A 16,074-nucleotide genomic window follows, 5' to 3' on the forward strand; every position below is an offset into this window, starting at 1 on the left:
AGAAGTACCCCTTGTTAAAAATAAATGTACATTCTCCAAGATCTAGGTATCAACTATAATTAAATAGAAAAGAAGTTGCTCCTGCCTTCAGGAATCCATTAATTTGGATTATTTTTACTCAGTATATAATTTCATTGTCAAAATCAAGATTAAATAACTCAAAGGTAATATTAAGTTGATTTAGCCTACTCTCCAAAAATAAGTATTAGGTCTATTCCTCAAATGTTTAGAATCCTCATTAATATAAAATCACTTTCCTCTTAGATTTACAGTTTTGTTATTAGAAAACTGATATAAAAGTAGAGAAAATCCAAAGATAAGCAAATTCATGTTTATATAAACATTACCAATAAATGCATCACATTGTCATACTAAGTCATACTATTTAAATACTGAATGAAGTCTCAAATCCAGAAATCTGAGTGAAAACAGTTCAGAAGAAAAATAGGAAAGTTAAGAAAAGAATTGACATGCAGGCAAGTTATTTTTCTGACAAAGTCTATAATACATTTATAATACATATACATGTATGAGCACACACTCATTTAGGTTTCTAAATATTTATAGCACATTTATGTTTGTGATTTCCCAAATTACAAAAGATTAGAATTATCAAAACAGTAAAAGAGGGAAGAACATTACAATGCATAAAAACTAGCAATAAAATGAAAATATATCAATAAGCACATGAAAAAATGTTCAACCTTATTAGCATTAGATAAAACTACCAAATGACCCAGCACTTCTACTTCATGATGTATTCTCACAAGAAGTGAAAACATGTCCACACAAAAAATTATGTAGATGTCTTCACAGTGGCATATTCATAATAAGCAAAAAAAAAAAAAAAAAAAAGAATGCAAACGTCCCTAAGCTGTTTGAATACATAAATAAAATGTTGTATTTCTAAACAATGGAACATGATTTGTCAATGAAAAAGAAAACAGATTGATGCTACATCATGAATAAACTGTGATAACATAACACTAAATTAAAAAATCCGGTCACAAAAGATCATAATGTGTTCATTTACATGCAATGTCCAGAATAAGCAAATCTATGTAGACAGAAAGTAGGTCAGTGATTGCTAAGGAAGGATGCAAATAGTTGAGAGTTGTGGGGGTGTGATTATTAAAGAGTTTGCACTAAAGGGTATCTGGGGTGGGGTGTGTGAAAATGTTCTAAAACTCTATGGTCATGGTTACACAACTGTCAATATACTAGAAATCATTCACTTAAACACTTAAATGGGTAAATTATATAGTATGTGTGTTAAATCTTAAGCTGTTGTAATGTAAATAAATAAAATTAGATTTCATCACAAACAACAAAATAAATCACTATTAAGTTCTTTGTCCATTGTCTTATACAGTTTCCATTAATTTTTGTAATGTTCTACTGCTGTTCAAAGTGAATTATATTTATTCTTCGCTATGTAATATTTCTGATACCTTTTCAACAATGATGTTGTTTCTTACAAAAAAAATACCTTAAACATTATTAGTTGAAGAGGAAAAAGTCCACAAATTTCACATACGATATTAATATGACTCCTAAATATAGCCTGCTTCCAAGAAACACAACAACATATTAATCATGGTGTCCCTCTAGCTATTAAAAAAAAAAGGAAAGAAAGTAAAATGCTAGATAAAGATAACATATTTTTGTAAATTCTTGTATAATCATTTATAGTTGCCTCTTTAGGCTCTATACTGAAAACAATGAAAAGCACCTCCGGATATAATAACAAGACTGTAATAATATAAAATTCTCCTTGAAATACTTGAGTCATTTGGAACCAATATATGTTGTCATTATCTCATTCCAGTCTATCCTCATTCCTATCCACTCTCAATTACTGTAAGTAAATGATACAGTGTTAGGAAAACTAGCCATAGCAATTTCCATAACACAAAGAGCTTAACATGGCTCCAGATAAATTCTCTCCCTGAAATGTGTAACTCAGCTTCCCTTAGTCTATCTTTCAACTGAATGTAATGTAACAGTTCACACAGCTACTCTGTATTAAAATGCATAGTAAGAGCACTAGCCTCTTACCAATGGTTTGCATTATTCAAGGCTCTGAGAAATAGAAGTAATTTGCATTCTTTAGAGACTGCTCAGTAAGGATATATATTTCTAAACTGATTGTACATGCATCTGTGGGGAATAACAGCTTTAAACTTCACACACATACACACATGCTCTGCCACACACAAACACACATACACAACAGTTAAAAAGAAGTAGTAGTCTTAAAGGATGGAACTGGGTCCCAGAGCAAATCAGGCTATTGTTCCCCAGGACAGGACATGAATGAATTGGTGATGGTTTGAGTCTTAAAATACTAATGGCATCAGCAAATATCTTGGAGCTCACAGTTATCAGGCACTCTTCTAGACTCTATGGATTAAACAAGAGAATTAAAATTCCTCCTCTGACTTTCATTCAAATGGGAAAGAAATGACATTAAGCAAATAAATCCATAATACAAAATCTGCTAGGGATATGCAGAAGATATAAAAGTGAGGAGAGAGCATTGGGAGCAATGCAACACATGTGTGTGCTACTGTAGACAGGAAAGGCTCCTGTGATGAAGGCTATCAATGCAGAAATCTGATTAAAATGAGGTCACAGCAATGCAACTTTTGGAGGGAAAACATTGTAGGCAGAAAAGAATATAATATCTCAGGCAGTAACAAAATCTCTTGGACAAATTCCTACCCCAGACTATTTTTCTAGGGGACACATGCCTTCCCTGACATACCCAAGTACCCTCACAAACTTACCTTGCTTTACTTTTTCACATAGCAACTATCAACATGCTGTATAATATCTTTTTGTAATTTTTTTGAGTTTATTCACTTTCTATTCCAATAACAAGTAAAGTGAATGGGGGCAGGAACTACTTTTTGTTCATTAACTGAAAATACTGGGAGCCAATAATCCCTATTAATTTAATCTGCAATAAAGAATGAGTCTAGTAGGGACCATGACTTCTATGTCCTTTATCAACACTGAAATATTAATCATTGATATAATATTTACTTATTAACTAGAGTTAATTCATTAACACAATCTTCACAGCTTCACAGATTTTAAATTCAAAGTTTTTAATCTTATTTTATTCTGATAGTATTGCAAATTTTCCTCTAAGCTTCTTAATTAGCCTTTGTTTTCTTAAGAATTTATTTTTTCAGTCATCAATATTTTGAAACCAAATCTTGAAAGCCCATATTGAAGATATCTATATGAAAGCTTATACATTTTAACAATGAAAATCATTAAATGAAAAAATATATAAAATGGTCAATGTGAGTATCATATTCAGTCATAGACAATCCCTAGACACATCCCAGAGAAGTTTCTGGAAAAATGATTTTAACAAAAAGTAACAGCTCTTTTATTACATAGACCCTATTTGGCTGTAAAGTCAGCAAAGGCATACAGCTTACATCTGAACTTCTTCATTAAGGAAAAATTGCAGCTGGATATTACACATCAGAAATATTCAAATATCGGGCCTCCCTGGTGGTGCAGGTGGTTGAGCACCACACTGTGAAGCTGTCCACAGCCTCAGAAGTACGGGTTTGATCCCAGCCGGTCGGGTAGAAACCCACATGGCGTGGCAGATCTCTCCTGTCTCTCCCACTGCTCCCCTCAGCAGTGTATTTCATTAGTCTGCCTGTTCTGTTCCCCACTCCATCTCTGGTGAATCCTCTCACCCTCCCGCGCCTCTGGCCTGTACCCCAGTTCTTGCATAAATAAATAAATCTTTAAAAAAATATATTCAAATATCAAAGCATGGAGTCTCTGTGACTTCAAGCCCCATCAGTTCACAAATTCTCTAAAAGAACTAAGCCTGGATGAGCGTTTACAGAAAATTGTCTATTATTGTCAACCACACTCCACCAAAAAAAAAAAAGACTTGGCTAATTTGACTTCTGCAGATTTAAAAAGTTAGAAAGGATTTTAAGTTGCATGCCAACTCTGCGGAATTCTTTTCATTAAGCAATAAATAAAGTTTGATTTAGAGTTTTTTCATGAAGAAGCCTTTGTGGTCAAGAAAGCCTACCATCTGTCACATTAAAAATATAGTTATCTTCTACAGAGAATCTCAAACATATTCAAGTAAAGACCTTGTAAAGATGCTTCATTCTAATTTGGGAGTACAGAATGAATGTACTTCTTTGCAACTAGCATTTAGCAACAATGCTTTTATGGTTTATGATGTAATGTTTGTTTCTTTTTATTCAACAGAAAAGGTCAATGTGACTAATAATTAGAATTATGATCTGAAAGAAGACTGTAATTAGACTATTTTTCAACAAAGTGCCAGAAGAAAAAGAAAGTGAATCTTTTTGTGTCAGCAAAACTAGTTTACATGTAGATAAAAGTGATTCTTTTCTGCAGATGCACACTTAAGTGACCTTCTTCCAATAATCTAGCTCAGATAAAAAATATGCATGAAAAGCAATATCTACATATTCATATTAAAGCAATGGCTCTCTTCACAACATGATTTGGTCCACAAAGTGATATTTGGGAACTTCTGCAAACAACTGTGGTTGCCACAACTGGAGAAGAGGCACTAATATCTACACGGTAAATGTCAGGGATGCTGTTAAACATGTTACAGTACACAGGAAAGAAGTCCACAGCAAAGAATTGTCCAGATTCAAATGTTATGTGATGATCCCAAGAAACGCTAAATGAATGCCATAAAATGTTCTAATCCTGAAATTAATGTACAAGTTTTAAAGGATTCTGCAGTAATTACAGCCCTGTAATGAGGTGGTTGTCTACAGAAATCACAACTTGAGGATATTTTGCAGCCATTGTAGATTTAAAAAAAAAAGGAGGGGGTGATACTAAATTTCTTAGAAGCCAGCACTCTGAGATAATGCAGGAATTCAGGACAATCAATATTGTTTGGGGCAGCATTAGTTTGTCAAGGTACCATAACAAAGTAGCACAGAAGGGGTAATTTAACAGAAATTAACATTCTCAAAGTTACAGAGACTAAATGTCCAAGATCAAGGTGTCTGCAGAGCTGTTTTTTCGACACATCTCTCCTTGGTTATAAACAGCCACCTTCTGGGGTCTCCCTGGTGGCGCAAGAGGTTGAGACTCAACCTATGAAGCTATCCACAGCCACTGCAGCACACTTGTTCGATCCGCAGCACACGAGTTCGATCCCCGGCCAGGGAGCTACCCACATGGTGCAGCACACCTCTCCTGACTCACCCGCTGCTCCCTCAGCAATGTACTTCAGTCAATCTGCCCGTTCTGTTCCCCACTCTGTCTTGGGTGAATCCTCTCACCCCCCACACCCCCACACCTCTGCCCTGAATCCCAGTTCTTGTATGCATAAATAAATAAATCTTTTTAAAAAATAAATAAATAAACAGCCACTTTCTCCGTATGTTTCTGTATTGTCCAATTTCTTCTTCACGTAAGGATCCCAGTCATACTGGATTAGGGGCCATAGCAAAGATGTTCTTTAAAGTTAGTTGTATATGTAAAGACCCTATATCTAAATGCAACCACATTCTGAGGTACTACAGGTTAGGATGTCAACATAAGAATTTTGAGTGGTGCACAATTAATCACATAGCAGCTGCCCTGGGTTGTTTTTGACGCAGGGAGAGAAAACATCTTGGCATCAATGCACAAGATTTTCGACCTTTCTTATGAACTCGAGAACCCAAAGGAAATGTGAGCCCTTTCTGAATCAATTCTTTTTTAAATAAAATGACTGTGAATTTGCCCCAAATCTTTGCAGCAAATAGTTACAGGTACTCAAAGAAATTTTTTTTTAAAAAAATTGGATGCATAGCACTAATTTATATGTACAAACAATTTTCTAAATAAAGCCAACCAGCTAGGAGAGTGCGTTCTGTGCAAGGATCTACTGGGTCATGTTAGCCAAAACACCAGAGCAGTGCCCAGCATAAAGTAAGTTCTCAACAAATATTTTCTCACTGACTGTGATTGGATCAATGAAGAATATGTCTCCAAATTTTGCTACATAATGAGTGGTAGTGCTTTTAACCTTCCTCCTAGCTATCTCTTGGCTTAGCTCTTACCACTTTTCCCTGTACTTTATGATAGAGCAACAACAAGTGATTGGGTGTCACAGGCCCAGTTTATGCCATTTTCCTTCTGTCTACAGTGTCCTGTCCTCTCCTTCCCTTCCCAAGTGATCCTTCCCACTTTAAGACTGCACACATTCCACCTATAACTCTTCTTTAAAGAGGAGGCAATTATATTTTTAAACAGAGTTATCAAATGTCATATATGGTTAGTAAAAATAAAATGCATACATATATATGTGCATCATATATGTGTATATATAAACACACATTCAAAAATATATATATTCATTGAATTTTGTATAAACTTATTTTTCATCTATTCAAAAATACATATTATTTACTTTGTATCAGATCTCTTGCTAGGTGCGATGAAATATGATAATATTAAATATGATAAGATCCCCATCTCAAGGAAAATATATTATAGAAAATATGTACAGTGGCTATTTCTCTTATTGGAAAAGCACATGAGGCATAAAACCATAACTAAAAAAGTAAGCAAGAAAATTGATTTAAAATAACAACATGTAAAAATTGCCTTCTTCAAGTAATTTTATTTTAAATCAATCATTTTTTGTATCATAAAATCAAGGTTATCATTTCAAATTCACTAATATTCAGAATGATTTTTCTCGGAAATTAGTAATTAATGCAAGAAAATATCTGTTTCTTGAGGATAAGGTATACATACATCACATATTTAATTTAACTACTACCAATATGGATATTCACATACTGAAATTAAAAATGTGACACAGGAAAAAATACATGAGCAGGAACTGTGAGTTTATCCAACTTTATCCCCTCAGCTGAGGATATGACAGGGTAGCTAAACCATTTGAATCCCAGTTTCTCTATTTATAAAATGACAAAGTTGACTCAAGTCAACACTGGGTCATCTCAAAGTAAAATCTAAATTCTGATGAAAAGTCAACTATTTAAAAATCTGCTGTTACCAAATTTCAAATTTGTTCTCCATATCAGGAAATTATTTTAGATACATAACCAAACCTCATTCTTTATTAAGGGAGTAGAAAGCAAACAACTTCAGGTTAGTTACTTTTATAAGCTCACATAATGAAAGATCTTTGACAGTTTTGCCACTATAGGAAATTAATAATTTAGATAGTAAATTACAAAAACATCTTTGATAATATCAACTTCTAAAAATGTTATATGATTAATGAAAGAGCTAAAGTGTCCTAATGCTTTATCAGATAAACTGACATTATTGAGTTAAAACATGGGAGAAATAGTCAGGCATTTTAATCTTTGTTTTCACTTGTCTACCTATATCTCAAACTGCATAATATTTATACAGACTAGAAATAATTAGGGGAATAATAGCTGAAGAGCTATCCTCAGCAGGACCTTGACCAACACATTAAATAAACTTGTTAAATAAAACAAATCCATAAAAGTAATAGAATTACCGAAGGGAAGATTGTAAAAAGATGGTGAAAATTAATGGCACTTGAATTATTAGAGAACAAGAAAAAACAAGGGAGTATATTAAGAAAGTAAATGAGGAAAACAGGTATATTTTAAAATTACCCTGCCCACAACTGATAGCAAGCATTCTGGCCATCAGTTTTAAATATGCAGAACATAAAAGATGGATTTGTACACTCTTTTATATTTTAGTCATGAAATTAAAAATGAGTATCATGTTTTGCATCTTGATTATATCCAGGGAGGGGAAACAATATGAAAAAAAAAAATCATTGGCCCAAAAAGCAAAACCATCTGGTAAAGTCATGAATGACTGCGTTGAACAGCAGGGGAACCTACTGTTAATCATTTTTGCAGTCGATTGAGAATTCTGTAGAGAATATATTAAAGAGTAGTATAAAAAGTGCAGTGACCCAAATAAACTGCTTATTTAAAAAGTCAAAATCAGTTAGCAGATATTATATTCCCACTAAAATTTAATATATTTAGGAATTAGTAGATAAAGGGGTTAGTTTATTGCTGCAATGGAGATACTTCTTCCAAAATCTAAGAATTCCCTCCTTGATTGGGTTTCTGATGACAGTCAAAGAGGATGGTAAATTTCCTATGTCTACTTTTAGTAATAACTAAGAGATATTTGTTATTAATGCTTCAATTCTGAAACACAGGACAAAATAACTCCTTAGTAACAGATAATGAGCATCTTTGAAAGTGAAAAAAAGAAATTTTGTAAATTAATATTTCATGCTGTAATTGCCCTCAAATATTCATCCTTTACCTCTTTTCTTTATTTAAAAAAAATAACAGAATGCTTTTAGTACTACTAGCTTATGTAAAATATTTTTATTGTTTTTTTTAATTTTTTACATCATTGTTCATTTTTAAAGAATATTTGCTTTCCCCCACCCCCTCAGGTTGAGTTTCCATAGAGTTTCCTTCACCAATGCACCTGTGCACCATCACCTCAGTCCCCTGTGCTCCTTCCTCTCTCCCTCTGATACCTCTCCCTCCTCCCCTGCAGGATGTCTCTGATTTATAATCATCTGTTTTTGCTTTGTTGTGTTTTGCACTGTTGTTATTTTTTTACACTGTTTTATTTGGCTCCCCTATATTCCTGCTATAAGTGAAACCATCTGATATTTTTCTTTTTCCTTCTGGCTTATTTCACTGAGCATAATACCTTCTAGCACCATCCACATTTCTGTGAATGGCATGAGTTTATCTTTTTTGATGGCTGAATAATATTCCATTGTGTACATATACCACATCTTCTTGATTCAGTCATCTATTTGGGGGCATTTGGGTTGTTTTCAGGTTTTACCTATTGTAAATAATGCTGCAATAAACATAGGGGTACAGGTGCTCTTTTGAATCAATGTTTTTGTGTCCTTTGGGTAGATCCCTAGGAGTAAAATTGCCTTGTCATATGGTAGCTCCATTTTTAGTAGACTCACTAATTGCAGACTATATAAAAATATACGTAGAGAACCCTAAAAACTCCACAGAAAAACTACTCGAAAGAATCGAAAGAATTAAGCAGTTCAGTAAAGTAGCAGGATACAAAATCAACACACAGAAAAATCAGTAGCCTTCCTATACACAAACAATCTGAAGGAGAGAAATCAAGAAAACCATTCCTTTTATTATTGAAATTTAAAAAAATTCAAATACTGGGCCTCCCCGGTGGTATAGTCGTTGAGCGCTGGGCTGCAAAGCTGCCCACAGCCTCTGCAGTGCTGGTTCGATCCCTGGCTGCCGGCAAGGGTCCCAAATGGGTGTGCAGACCTCTCCTGCTGCACCCGCTGCTCCCCTCAGCAGTGTATTTCATCAGTCTGCCTGTTCTGCTCCCCGCTCTGGCTCTGGTGAATTCTCTCACCCTCCCGTGCTTCTGACTGTACCTAGTGCTTGTATAAATAAATATATAAATATTTTTTTAATTGAAATACTTAGGAATAATCCTAACAAAAGCGGTGAAAGTCCTATACAATGAAAATTATAAAACACTGTTAAAAGAAATAGAAGAAGGTACAAAGAAATGGAAAAACATCCTCTGCTCATGGATTGGAAGAATTAATATTATTAAAATGTCCATCCTAGTAAAAGCAACATACAGATTCAACGCTATTACAATAAAAGTCTCAATGACATTCTTCAAAGAAATAGATCAAATACTGTAGACTATTGAGACCCCCTAATAAAGGCTTGATATCCCATCCTTTAAGGCAGCTATGTGTGGACATGGAATTAAGTCAAATGATATGATCACAAATGATATGTGCAACTTCAGAGTGATCCTTGAAGGTGAAATCACTTATTCTGAATTTCTTTTATCTGTCTCCAGTCCACATAGAAGAGGACAATCCTAAATAATGATGGAACATCAACTACATTATATTAAGGGCAAACTTACATCTACGAATGACTTTCTGCAGTGACCCTTCTCCACCTGCCTTGACCCCTCTCCTCAGGTACAACATGAAAAAATTACCTTCGATCTTATTTAAAATAACTGTAGTTTTCTTAAAACACAAAAAAAAAAAACCAAAAATAAACACACAACTATGAATCGGAGATGTTCTGTGGGGGTGGGGAGAGAGAGTTCCGGATGAGGGAGGGAAGAACGTGGGGGACTGTGGTGATAGTACATGGGTGAGTTGGTGGTGGGGGCTACACCTGAGAAAAGAAAATAATGATGTAAAATACATATAAACATACAAATAAACATACAAATAAATTATTAAAAATAAAAAAATAAATTTAGTTTTGGATTATTTCTTATAGATTTATATTGTACTTCATCTCATAAAATCTGATAAGCAACTACAATGATAAATGTTTGATATATTTACTATAGTTTAGCAATTAGGTGGATGAGGAGGAAGAAACTGATGTTGACTCTCAGGAAGCCAAATACCTACTTTATTCAAAAAAAATCAATGAGAAGAAAATACAATCAGCTATGAACTTAATGTTTGTGTTCTCACAAATTCATATAATGAAGTTCTAATATCCAACACAATGATATTTGTTATTGGAATCTTGGGAGGTAATATGTCATGAGGATGGAACTCTCATAAGTTGGGTTGGTATCCTTATAAGAGGAGACACAAGAACGTTCATCTCTCTCTACCATATGAGAACAGTTAAAGGAGACAGTCATCTGTTAAAAAAAAAGAAAGAAAAAAGAAAAGAAAAAGCAAGTTCTCCTCAGAACCTGACCCCATGCTGATACCCTAAACTCAGATACAAACACTGTGAGAAATAAATGTCTGTTGTTCTTCCACCCAGTTTACATCCTACTCTGGCAGCATGTCTAGAAGGCAGGCAACATATTTGCTGAATCTATTGCTAAAGAAAACTGATTGACAAACTCAAAATATTGGTAAATGATGGGGACTTCTCATGTTTTTTAGAAAAATATTAGGAAAAGATAGCTTGTATATGAGCAGGCAAGTTTACAAGTAGAAATTGAAAAATTCAGAACCTTCTTAATGGAGAGGTGCATGGTCTCACCAATCTAGAAAAGTCAACTGGTTATATGCTCCAACCAGCAGAACCTAAATCTGTCTTCAGAGCCTTTCTTTAAATTCTTCTTTAAGACATTTTTGTAAATTATGGGAACAACCCAGAGACAATCCATATTTACTATCTACTTAAAGTCTATATTTTAAGATGACCTGAAACTAGTAATATGTTGAAGGTAAGAGTTTAAGCACAATGGCAATAAGTAAGAAAACATCTCAGAGATCTGATAACTATGAACAAAAGTAATCTGGGTATGGAGACTTCCACTTGAAATTTGTTGGAAAGTAAGCTGCAAGTTTATTAAGTCTTAGGGCCTCCCTGGTGGCACAGGTGGTTGAGTGCAGCCCTGTGAATCTGTCCACAGCCTCTTCAGTGCGGGTTCAATCCCGGCCAGCCTCAGAGCAACCCACATGGCAAGCAGACCTCTCCTGTCTCACCCGCTGCTCCCCTCAGCAGTGTATTTCAGTCAGTCTGCCTGTTCTGCTCCCCGCTCTGTCTCTGGTGAATCCTCTCACCCTCCCGCGCATCTGACCTGTACCCCAGCTCTTGTATAAATAAAATAAATCTTTTTTTTTAAAAAAAGGAGCTTATTAAGTCTTTGAAAGAACTGTATCACAAAGGAAGTCATGAATTCATTCTAAAACAGTGTTCATGGAGGGAATACTCTCAATCCCCACTTCACTTTTGGCAGAAAAAGATGATAGAAAAATACCCAATCCCACCCCCAGAAAAGAGGACCACAGAGTTCTTCTCAGAGATCAGAACAAGGATCCAAATGAGCAATTCATTCCAACGCTAGACCAAGTATCTAAAATTATTGCATACCATATTTTGTCATTTCTGTGGAGCAGGGGTTGTTCCCATTTATCCTGTTTTATCAACAGGAGCTTATAGTGATGTTTATTTTGTTCCAGCTCCCCAATAATATGCTTAATCAGGGATACACACCACTTTTGTATTAGTTTATGAGCTGCCAGATTGCAAAAGCCAAATTCAAATTTGACAGAAAGGAAAATGCAACACTTGATTTAGCCTCAATATTTATGGAGTCAAATAACTTAAAGGATCTTTGTTACTTCAGTTGGAGATGAAAAAAGTATGGTCTATGTTGGCCAGAAGATAAAATAGTCAGACTGTTCACCAAAATCAGTTCCCTACTTTTTCTTTTTAATAACTTTAATAATAAATGTCCTTTTACTAATAGAATCTCTGGGGTTTCAGCTGGTCCAGCTGTTCACCCTGATTACAGATTTATTCCCCATTTTTCTTGCAGTTTAAGTGTAGCATTTGGAGTTTCTAAGTTTGCTGACAGGAAATAATGTAACATAGAGGCTGTCACTTTAAAACAAAGATATTTGGCCTTTTCAGCAACATGATAACTAAAGCAAAGAAGGAAGCTCTTGCCTCTCCCAAAACCAAAGCAAAGACTGTGAAAGCTGAGAAAGCAGTGCTGAAAGGCACCCAAAGCCACCAAGAATGAGATATGCACATCAACCACTTTCCAGAGACTGAAGACACTATGGCTCCAAAGGTAGCCCAAATATCCTTGGAAGAGTGCCCCCAGGAGAAACAATTTTGACTGAAATGCCATAATCAAGTTCCCCCGACCATTAAATCTGCCATGAAGAAGATAAAAGAGAATAAGAGAATTGTGTTCATGGGGATGTCAAGGCCAACGGTTACCAGATCAAACAGTTAAGCAGTTCTATGACACTGACATGTTCAAATCAATACCCTGATCAGACCTGAGGGAGAAAAGAAGTCACACATTTAACTGGTTCTTGAATATGATGCTTTGATGTCGCCAATAAAATTAGGCATGAGTCCAGCTGGCTAATTCTAAATATAGATTGTTTTACCATAAAAGAATGTTTTTCATTGAACTTCCCTTTCTCAATTATTTCAGCCAGATTGTGAACAAAAGGCGATACAGCTATGACAAAGTAAACAAGACAACATTATAAGGGGTGATAGAGCAGGAGGAAGAGTGAAAACTGAGATCCTAAGTGACCTCAGAAAACAGTCACTCCAACCAGTTTGGACTGTTTTCTTCTGGACTGATAGATACAAGAGAAATAAACTTAGAATTTAAGTTCCTGTATGTTGAAGTCTCTTGTTGTAGCAGTTTAGTCTGCTCACTAACACAATATATATTTAACCTAATAAACTCACAGCTGTAAAAGGCATTTCTTGTTGTGAAATAAAACCAAATCTATAGAGATATGTCTCTGAGAGAAAACAGTAAACTTTTATAGAACAGGTATGATGAAAGACTGTTTCTAGTGGAAGTATGGAAAATATAAAATAGTTTCTGGGAGACCTGTTGTGATGGATGTCTTTGACACAGATGTTAGATGCAGGCGCCCTTCATTTAATTTCAAAAGGTGCACCATGTGTACATCTGTCTCAATAAACGATCATATTTTATAAAATTATAAGACTCTTTAAATTATCTGTCAGATAAATCCAGATGCCAAGTAAGTCAAAACCTTCAGTGCTGAAACCACTACTCAAATATAATTTATACACCTGGGAAATCAAAGTTAATGATTTGGAAAATATTTCTGAGTATGTCATCTTATGCCCAAAATGGTACAAAGTCTTGAGGACACAGAACAGGATAACACATAATACCTACAATCAAGCCTGTATCACCCTTGTCGAAAACACAGAACATACCTACTTGAAACAATTAAAGAAATATTTACTATTAAAAATGAATGCACCTGGGCCTCCCCTGGTGGCGCAGCAGTTGAGCGCTGGGCTGCAAGGCTGCCCGCAGCCTTTGCAGCACCGGTACGATCCCTGGCTGCTCCCCAGCCGCCAGAGGAGGGTCCCACATGGCACACAGACCTCTCCTGACGCACCCGCTGCTCTCCTCAGCAGTGTGTTTCAGTCAGTCTGCCTGTTCTGTTCCCCACTCTGGCTCTGGTGAATTCTCTCACCCTCCTGCGCTTCTGACTGTAACCAGTGCTTGTATAAATAAATAAATGATCTTTAAAAAAAAATGAATGTTCCTGGAAGTAATACAATTTAAAATTTTTAGTGTTAATAGGTGATATTCTGGTAAGTTTAAAATAAATAACTGAGACATGGCTCCTCTCATGAAAGAACTCATAATGTGTGGTTGGGTGAGGAATGGTGGCTGGGATCAAGAAAGGAGAGATGCAAACATGGTCTGACACATAGACATATATAAATTCATGAATAAATAAGGCAGAAGTCAAGAAGGAATAAAAAAAATGTTGCACCATATCTATAGATGAAATGGTAAATTATAAGTACCAAAACTACTGGTTTTAGGAGAATGCCTAGGAATAAAGAAACATTAACTGAGTTATCCATTCAACATGTTTTATAAAAGTTTTATATATATAAAGTTTTATATATATAAAGTTTAATATATAAATATATAACATTATATATACATAAACTTTTATGTATATGTAAAGTTATACACACACATTATATTCTATGTACTAGGTTCTATTACCAGGATTGTCTTCCTGGTCACAAGAATGTTCATTGACCAAAAGTTTAGTTCTGCAGTGCCCCTGCTCTGGCCAAGTCTGAAAGACCCAATTATAAATGGGAAAGCTACTCCTGTTCATATAAACTCACAGCCAACAGAGCAATTGGTGAGGTTAAGAGACAAGAGCCTTCCTGATGGAGATTAGGCAAAATAATGAGCAGAGCGAAGAAAAAAACAACAGTTAGAGGAGGAAGAAATTAGTAAAATCACAGTCTGACAAACCATGTGAAATACAGAAATAGACTAGGATTCAAGAAGTAATTACCAAGGGTCAAACTTCAGGAATAATATACAATGAATAAAATATAAAATAGTATTGAAGAAGCCAAAAATATAAAGTAGGAGGTAGAACTGTAAGCAAATTATTACAAAATACTATGGTCAAGTACTACAATCAAAGGCATTTGGGAGCAAAGTGGCTCTTACTTAAAGGAGGCAGTAAAGGGTTAACAAATTGGTCCACCTCTAGTCTGGAGTGAGAGGATGGAGAAAATAAGGAGGAAAAGAAAAGTAAAAGAAGATGAATGTAATATATGTAGTCAAAGCATTCAACAAAAATGAAGCTGACAAGCAGAAGACACCTATATTTGAACCATAAAAAGACAGTGTTTGTCAGCCCTGTGTGCCCTCCAACTAACTCCAAAGATAAAAATTTTAAATATTTTACTGAGAGGTCAGATTATTTCTTATTCTCTAATTTCTTTAACAGACTGCGTTACCTTTGTGTGAACTTTGGTTTAGAATCCAAAGCCTCTTTAAGTTACTCTAATGGCAGGGCATTTATATCCTCTACCCCATAGTAAGCAAACAAAGAACTGATGTCATTATTTCTGTACATGAAATTCTCCTCCAGGACATACTGCCATCATGGTTTATGTTGGCCGTCTCTCACTAAAACCCAATCTAGAAGTTTCCCTACTCTCTAACTTTCTTTTCACCTGTTATCTTTGTTTCCTCCTCCCTAACCCCCACCTCTTGTTAAGGATCCCATGAGCTTCTTTCTTCTGCACAACAAATTACAATCACTTTTTTCCCCATGAACACATAATAGCGTGAACACATAATAGTCTTACATTCCACCTCCAAAGGCAAGAGTATTTTTACTTAAGAGATGCTGACAATCACCCCTAGGAGACTCCCATTGACTAAAAGGATTTTCCATGTATTATATTATCAGTAATCTCATTTTGTTTATTGTTGCTTAACAGGATCTGTGCCTTATAATCAAAAGGTGGGAGACTTTCCTTTACATCCCCAACTTGGAAACACTGCTGGCTCTATAACTAGACAGAAGCAGACATGAGAGACATTCCCTCGTCTCCCCCTGGCCCTTGATTCTGTTGTCTTCCCCACCTTTTGAACCTTGACTCAACTGATCTAAAATCCCGCAAAACAATTCTCATAAAGTAATCTTTCAGAGTTATCAGTATAAAGTATAGCAAAGATTCTGAACAAGAGGCAAGAAAA

Source organism: Talpa occidentalis, unplaced genomic scaffold (genome assembly GCF_014898055.3).
Source record: "Talpa occidentalis isolate TD23 unplaced genomic scaffold, MPIMG_talOcc4v2.1 talOcc4.16, whole genome shotgun sequence".
Classification (NCBI taxonomy): domain Eukaryota; kingdom Metazoa; phylum Chordata; class Mammalia; order Eulipotyphla; family Talpidae; genus Talpa; species Talpa occidentalis.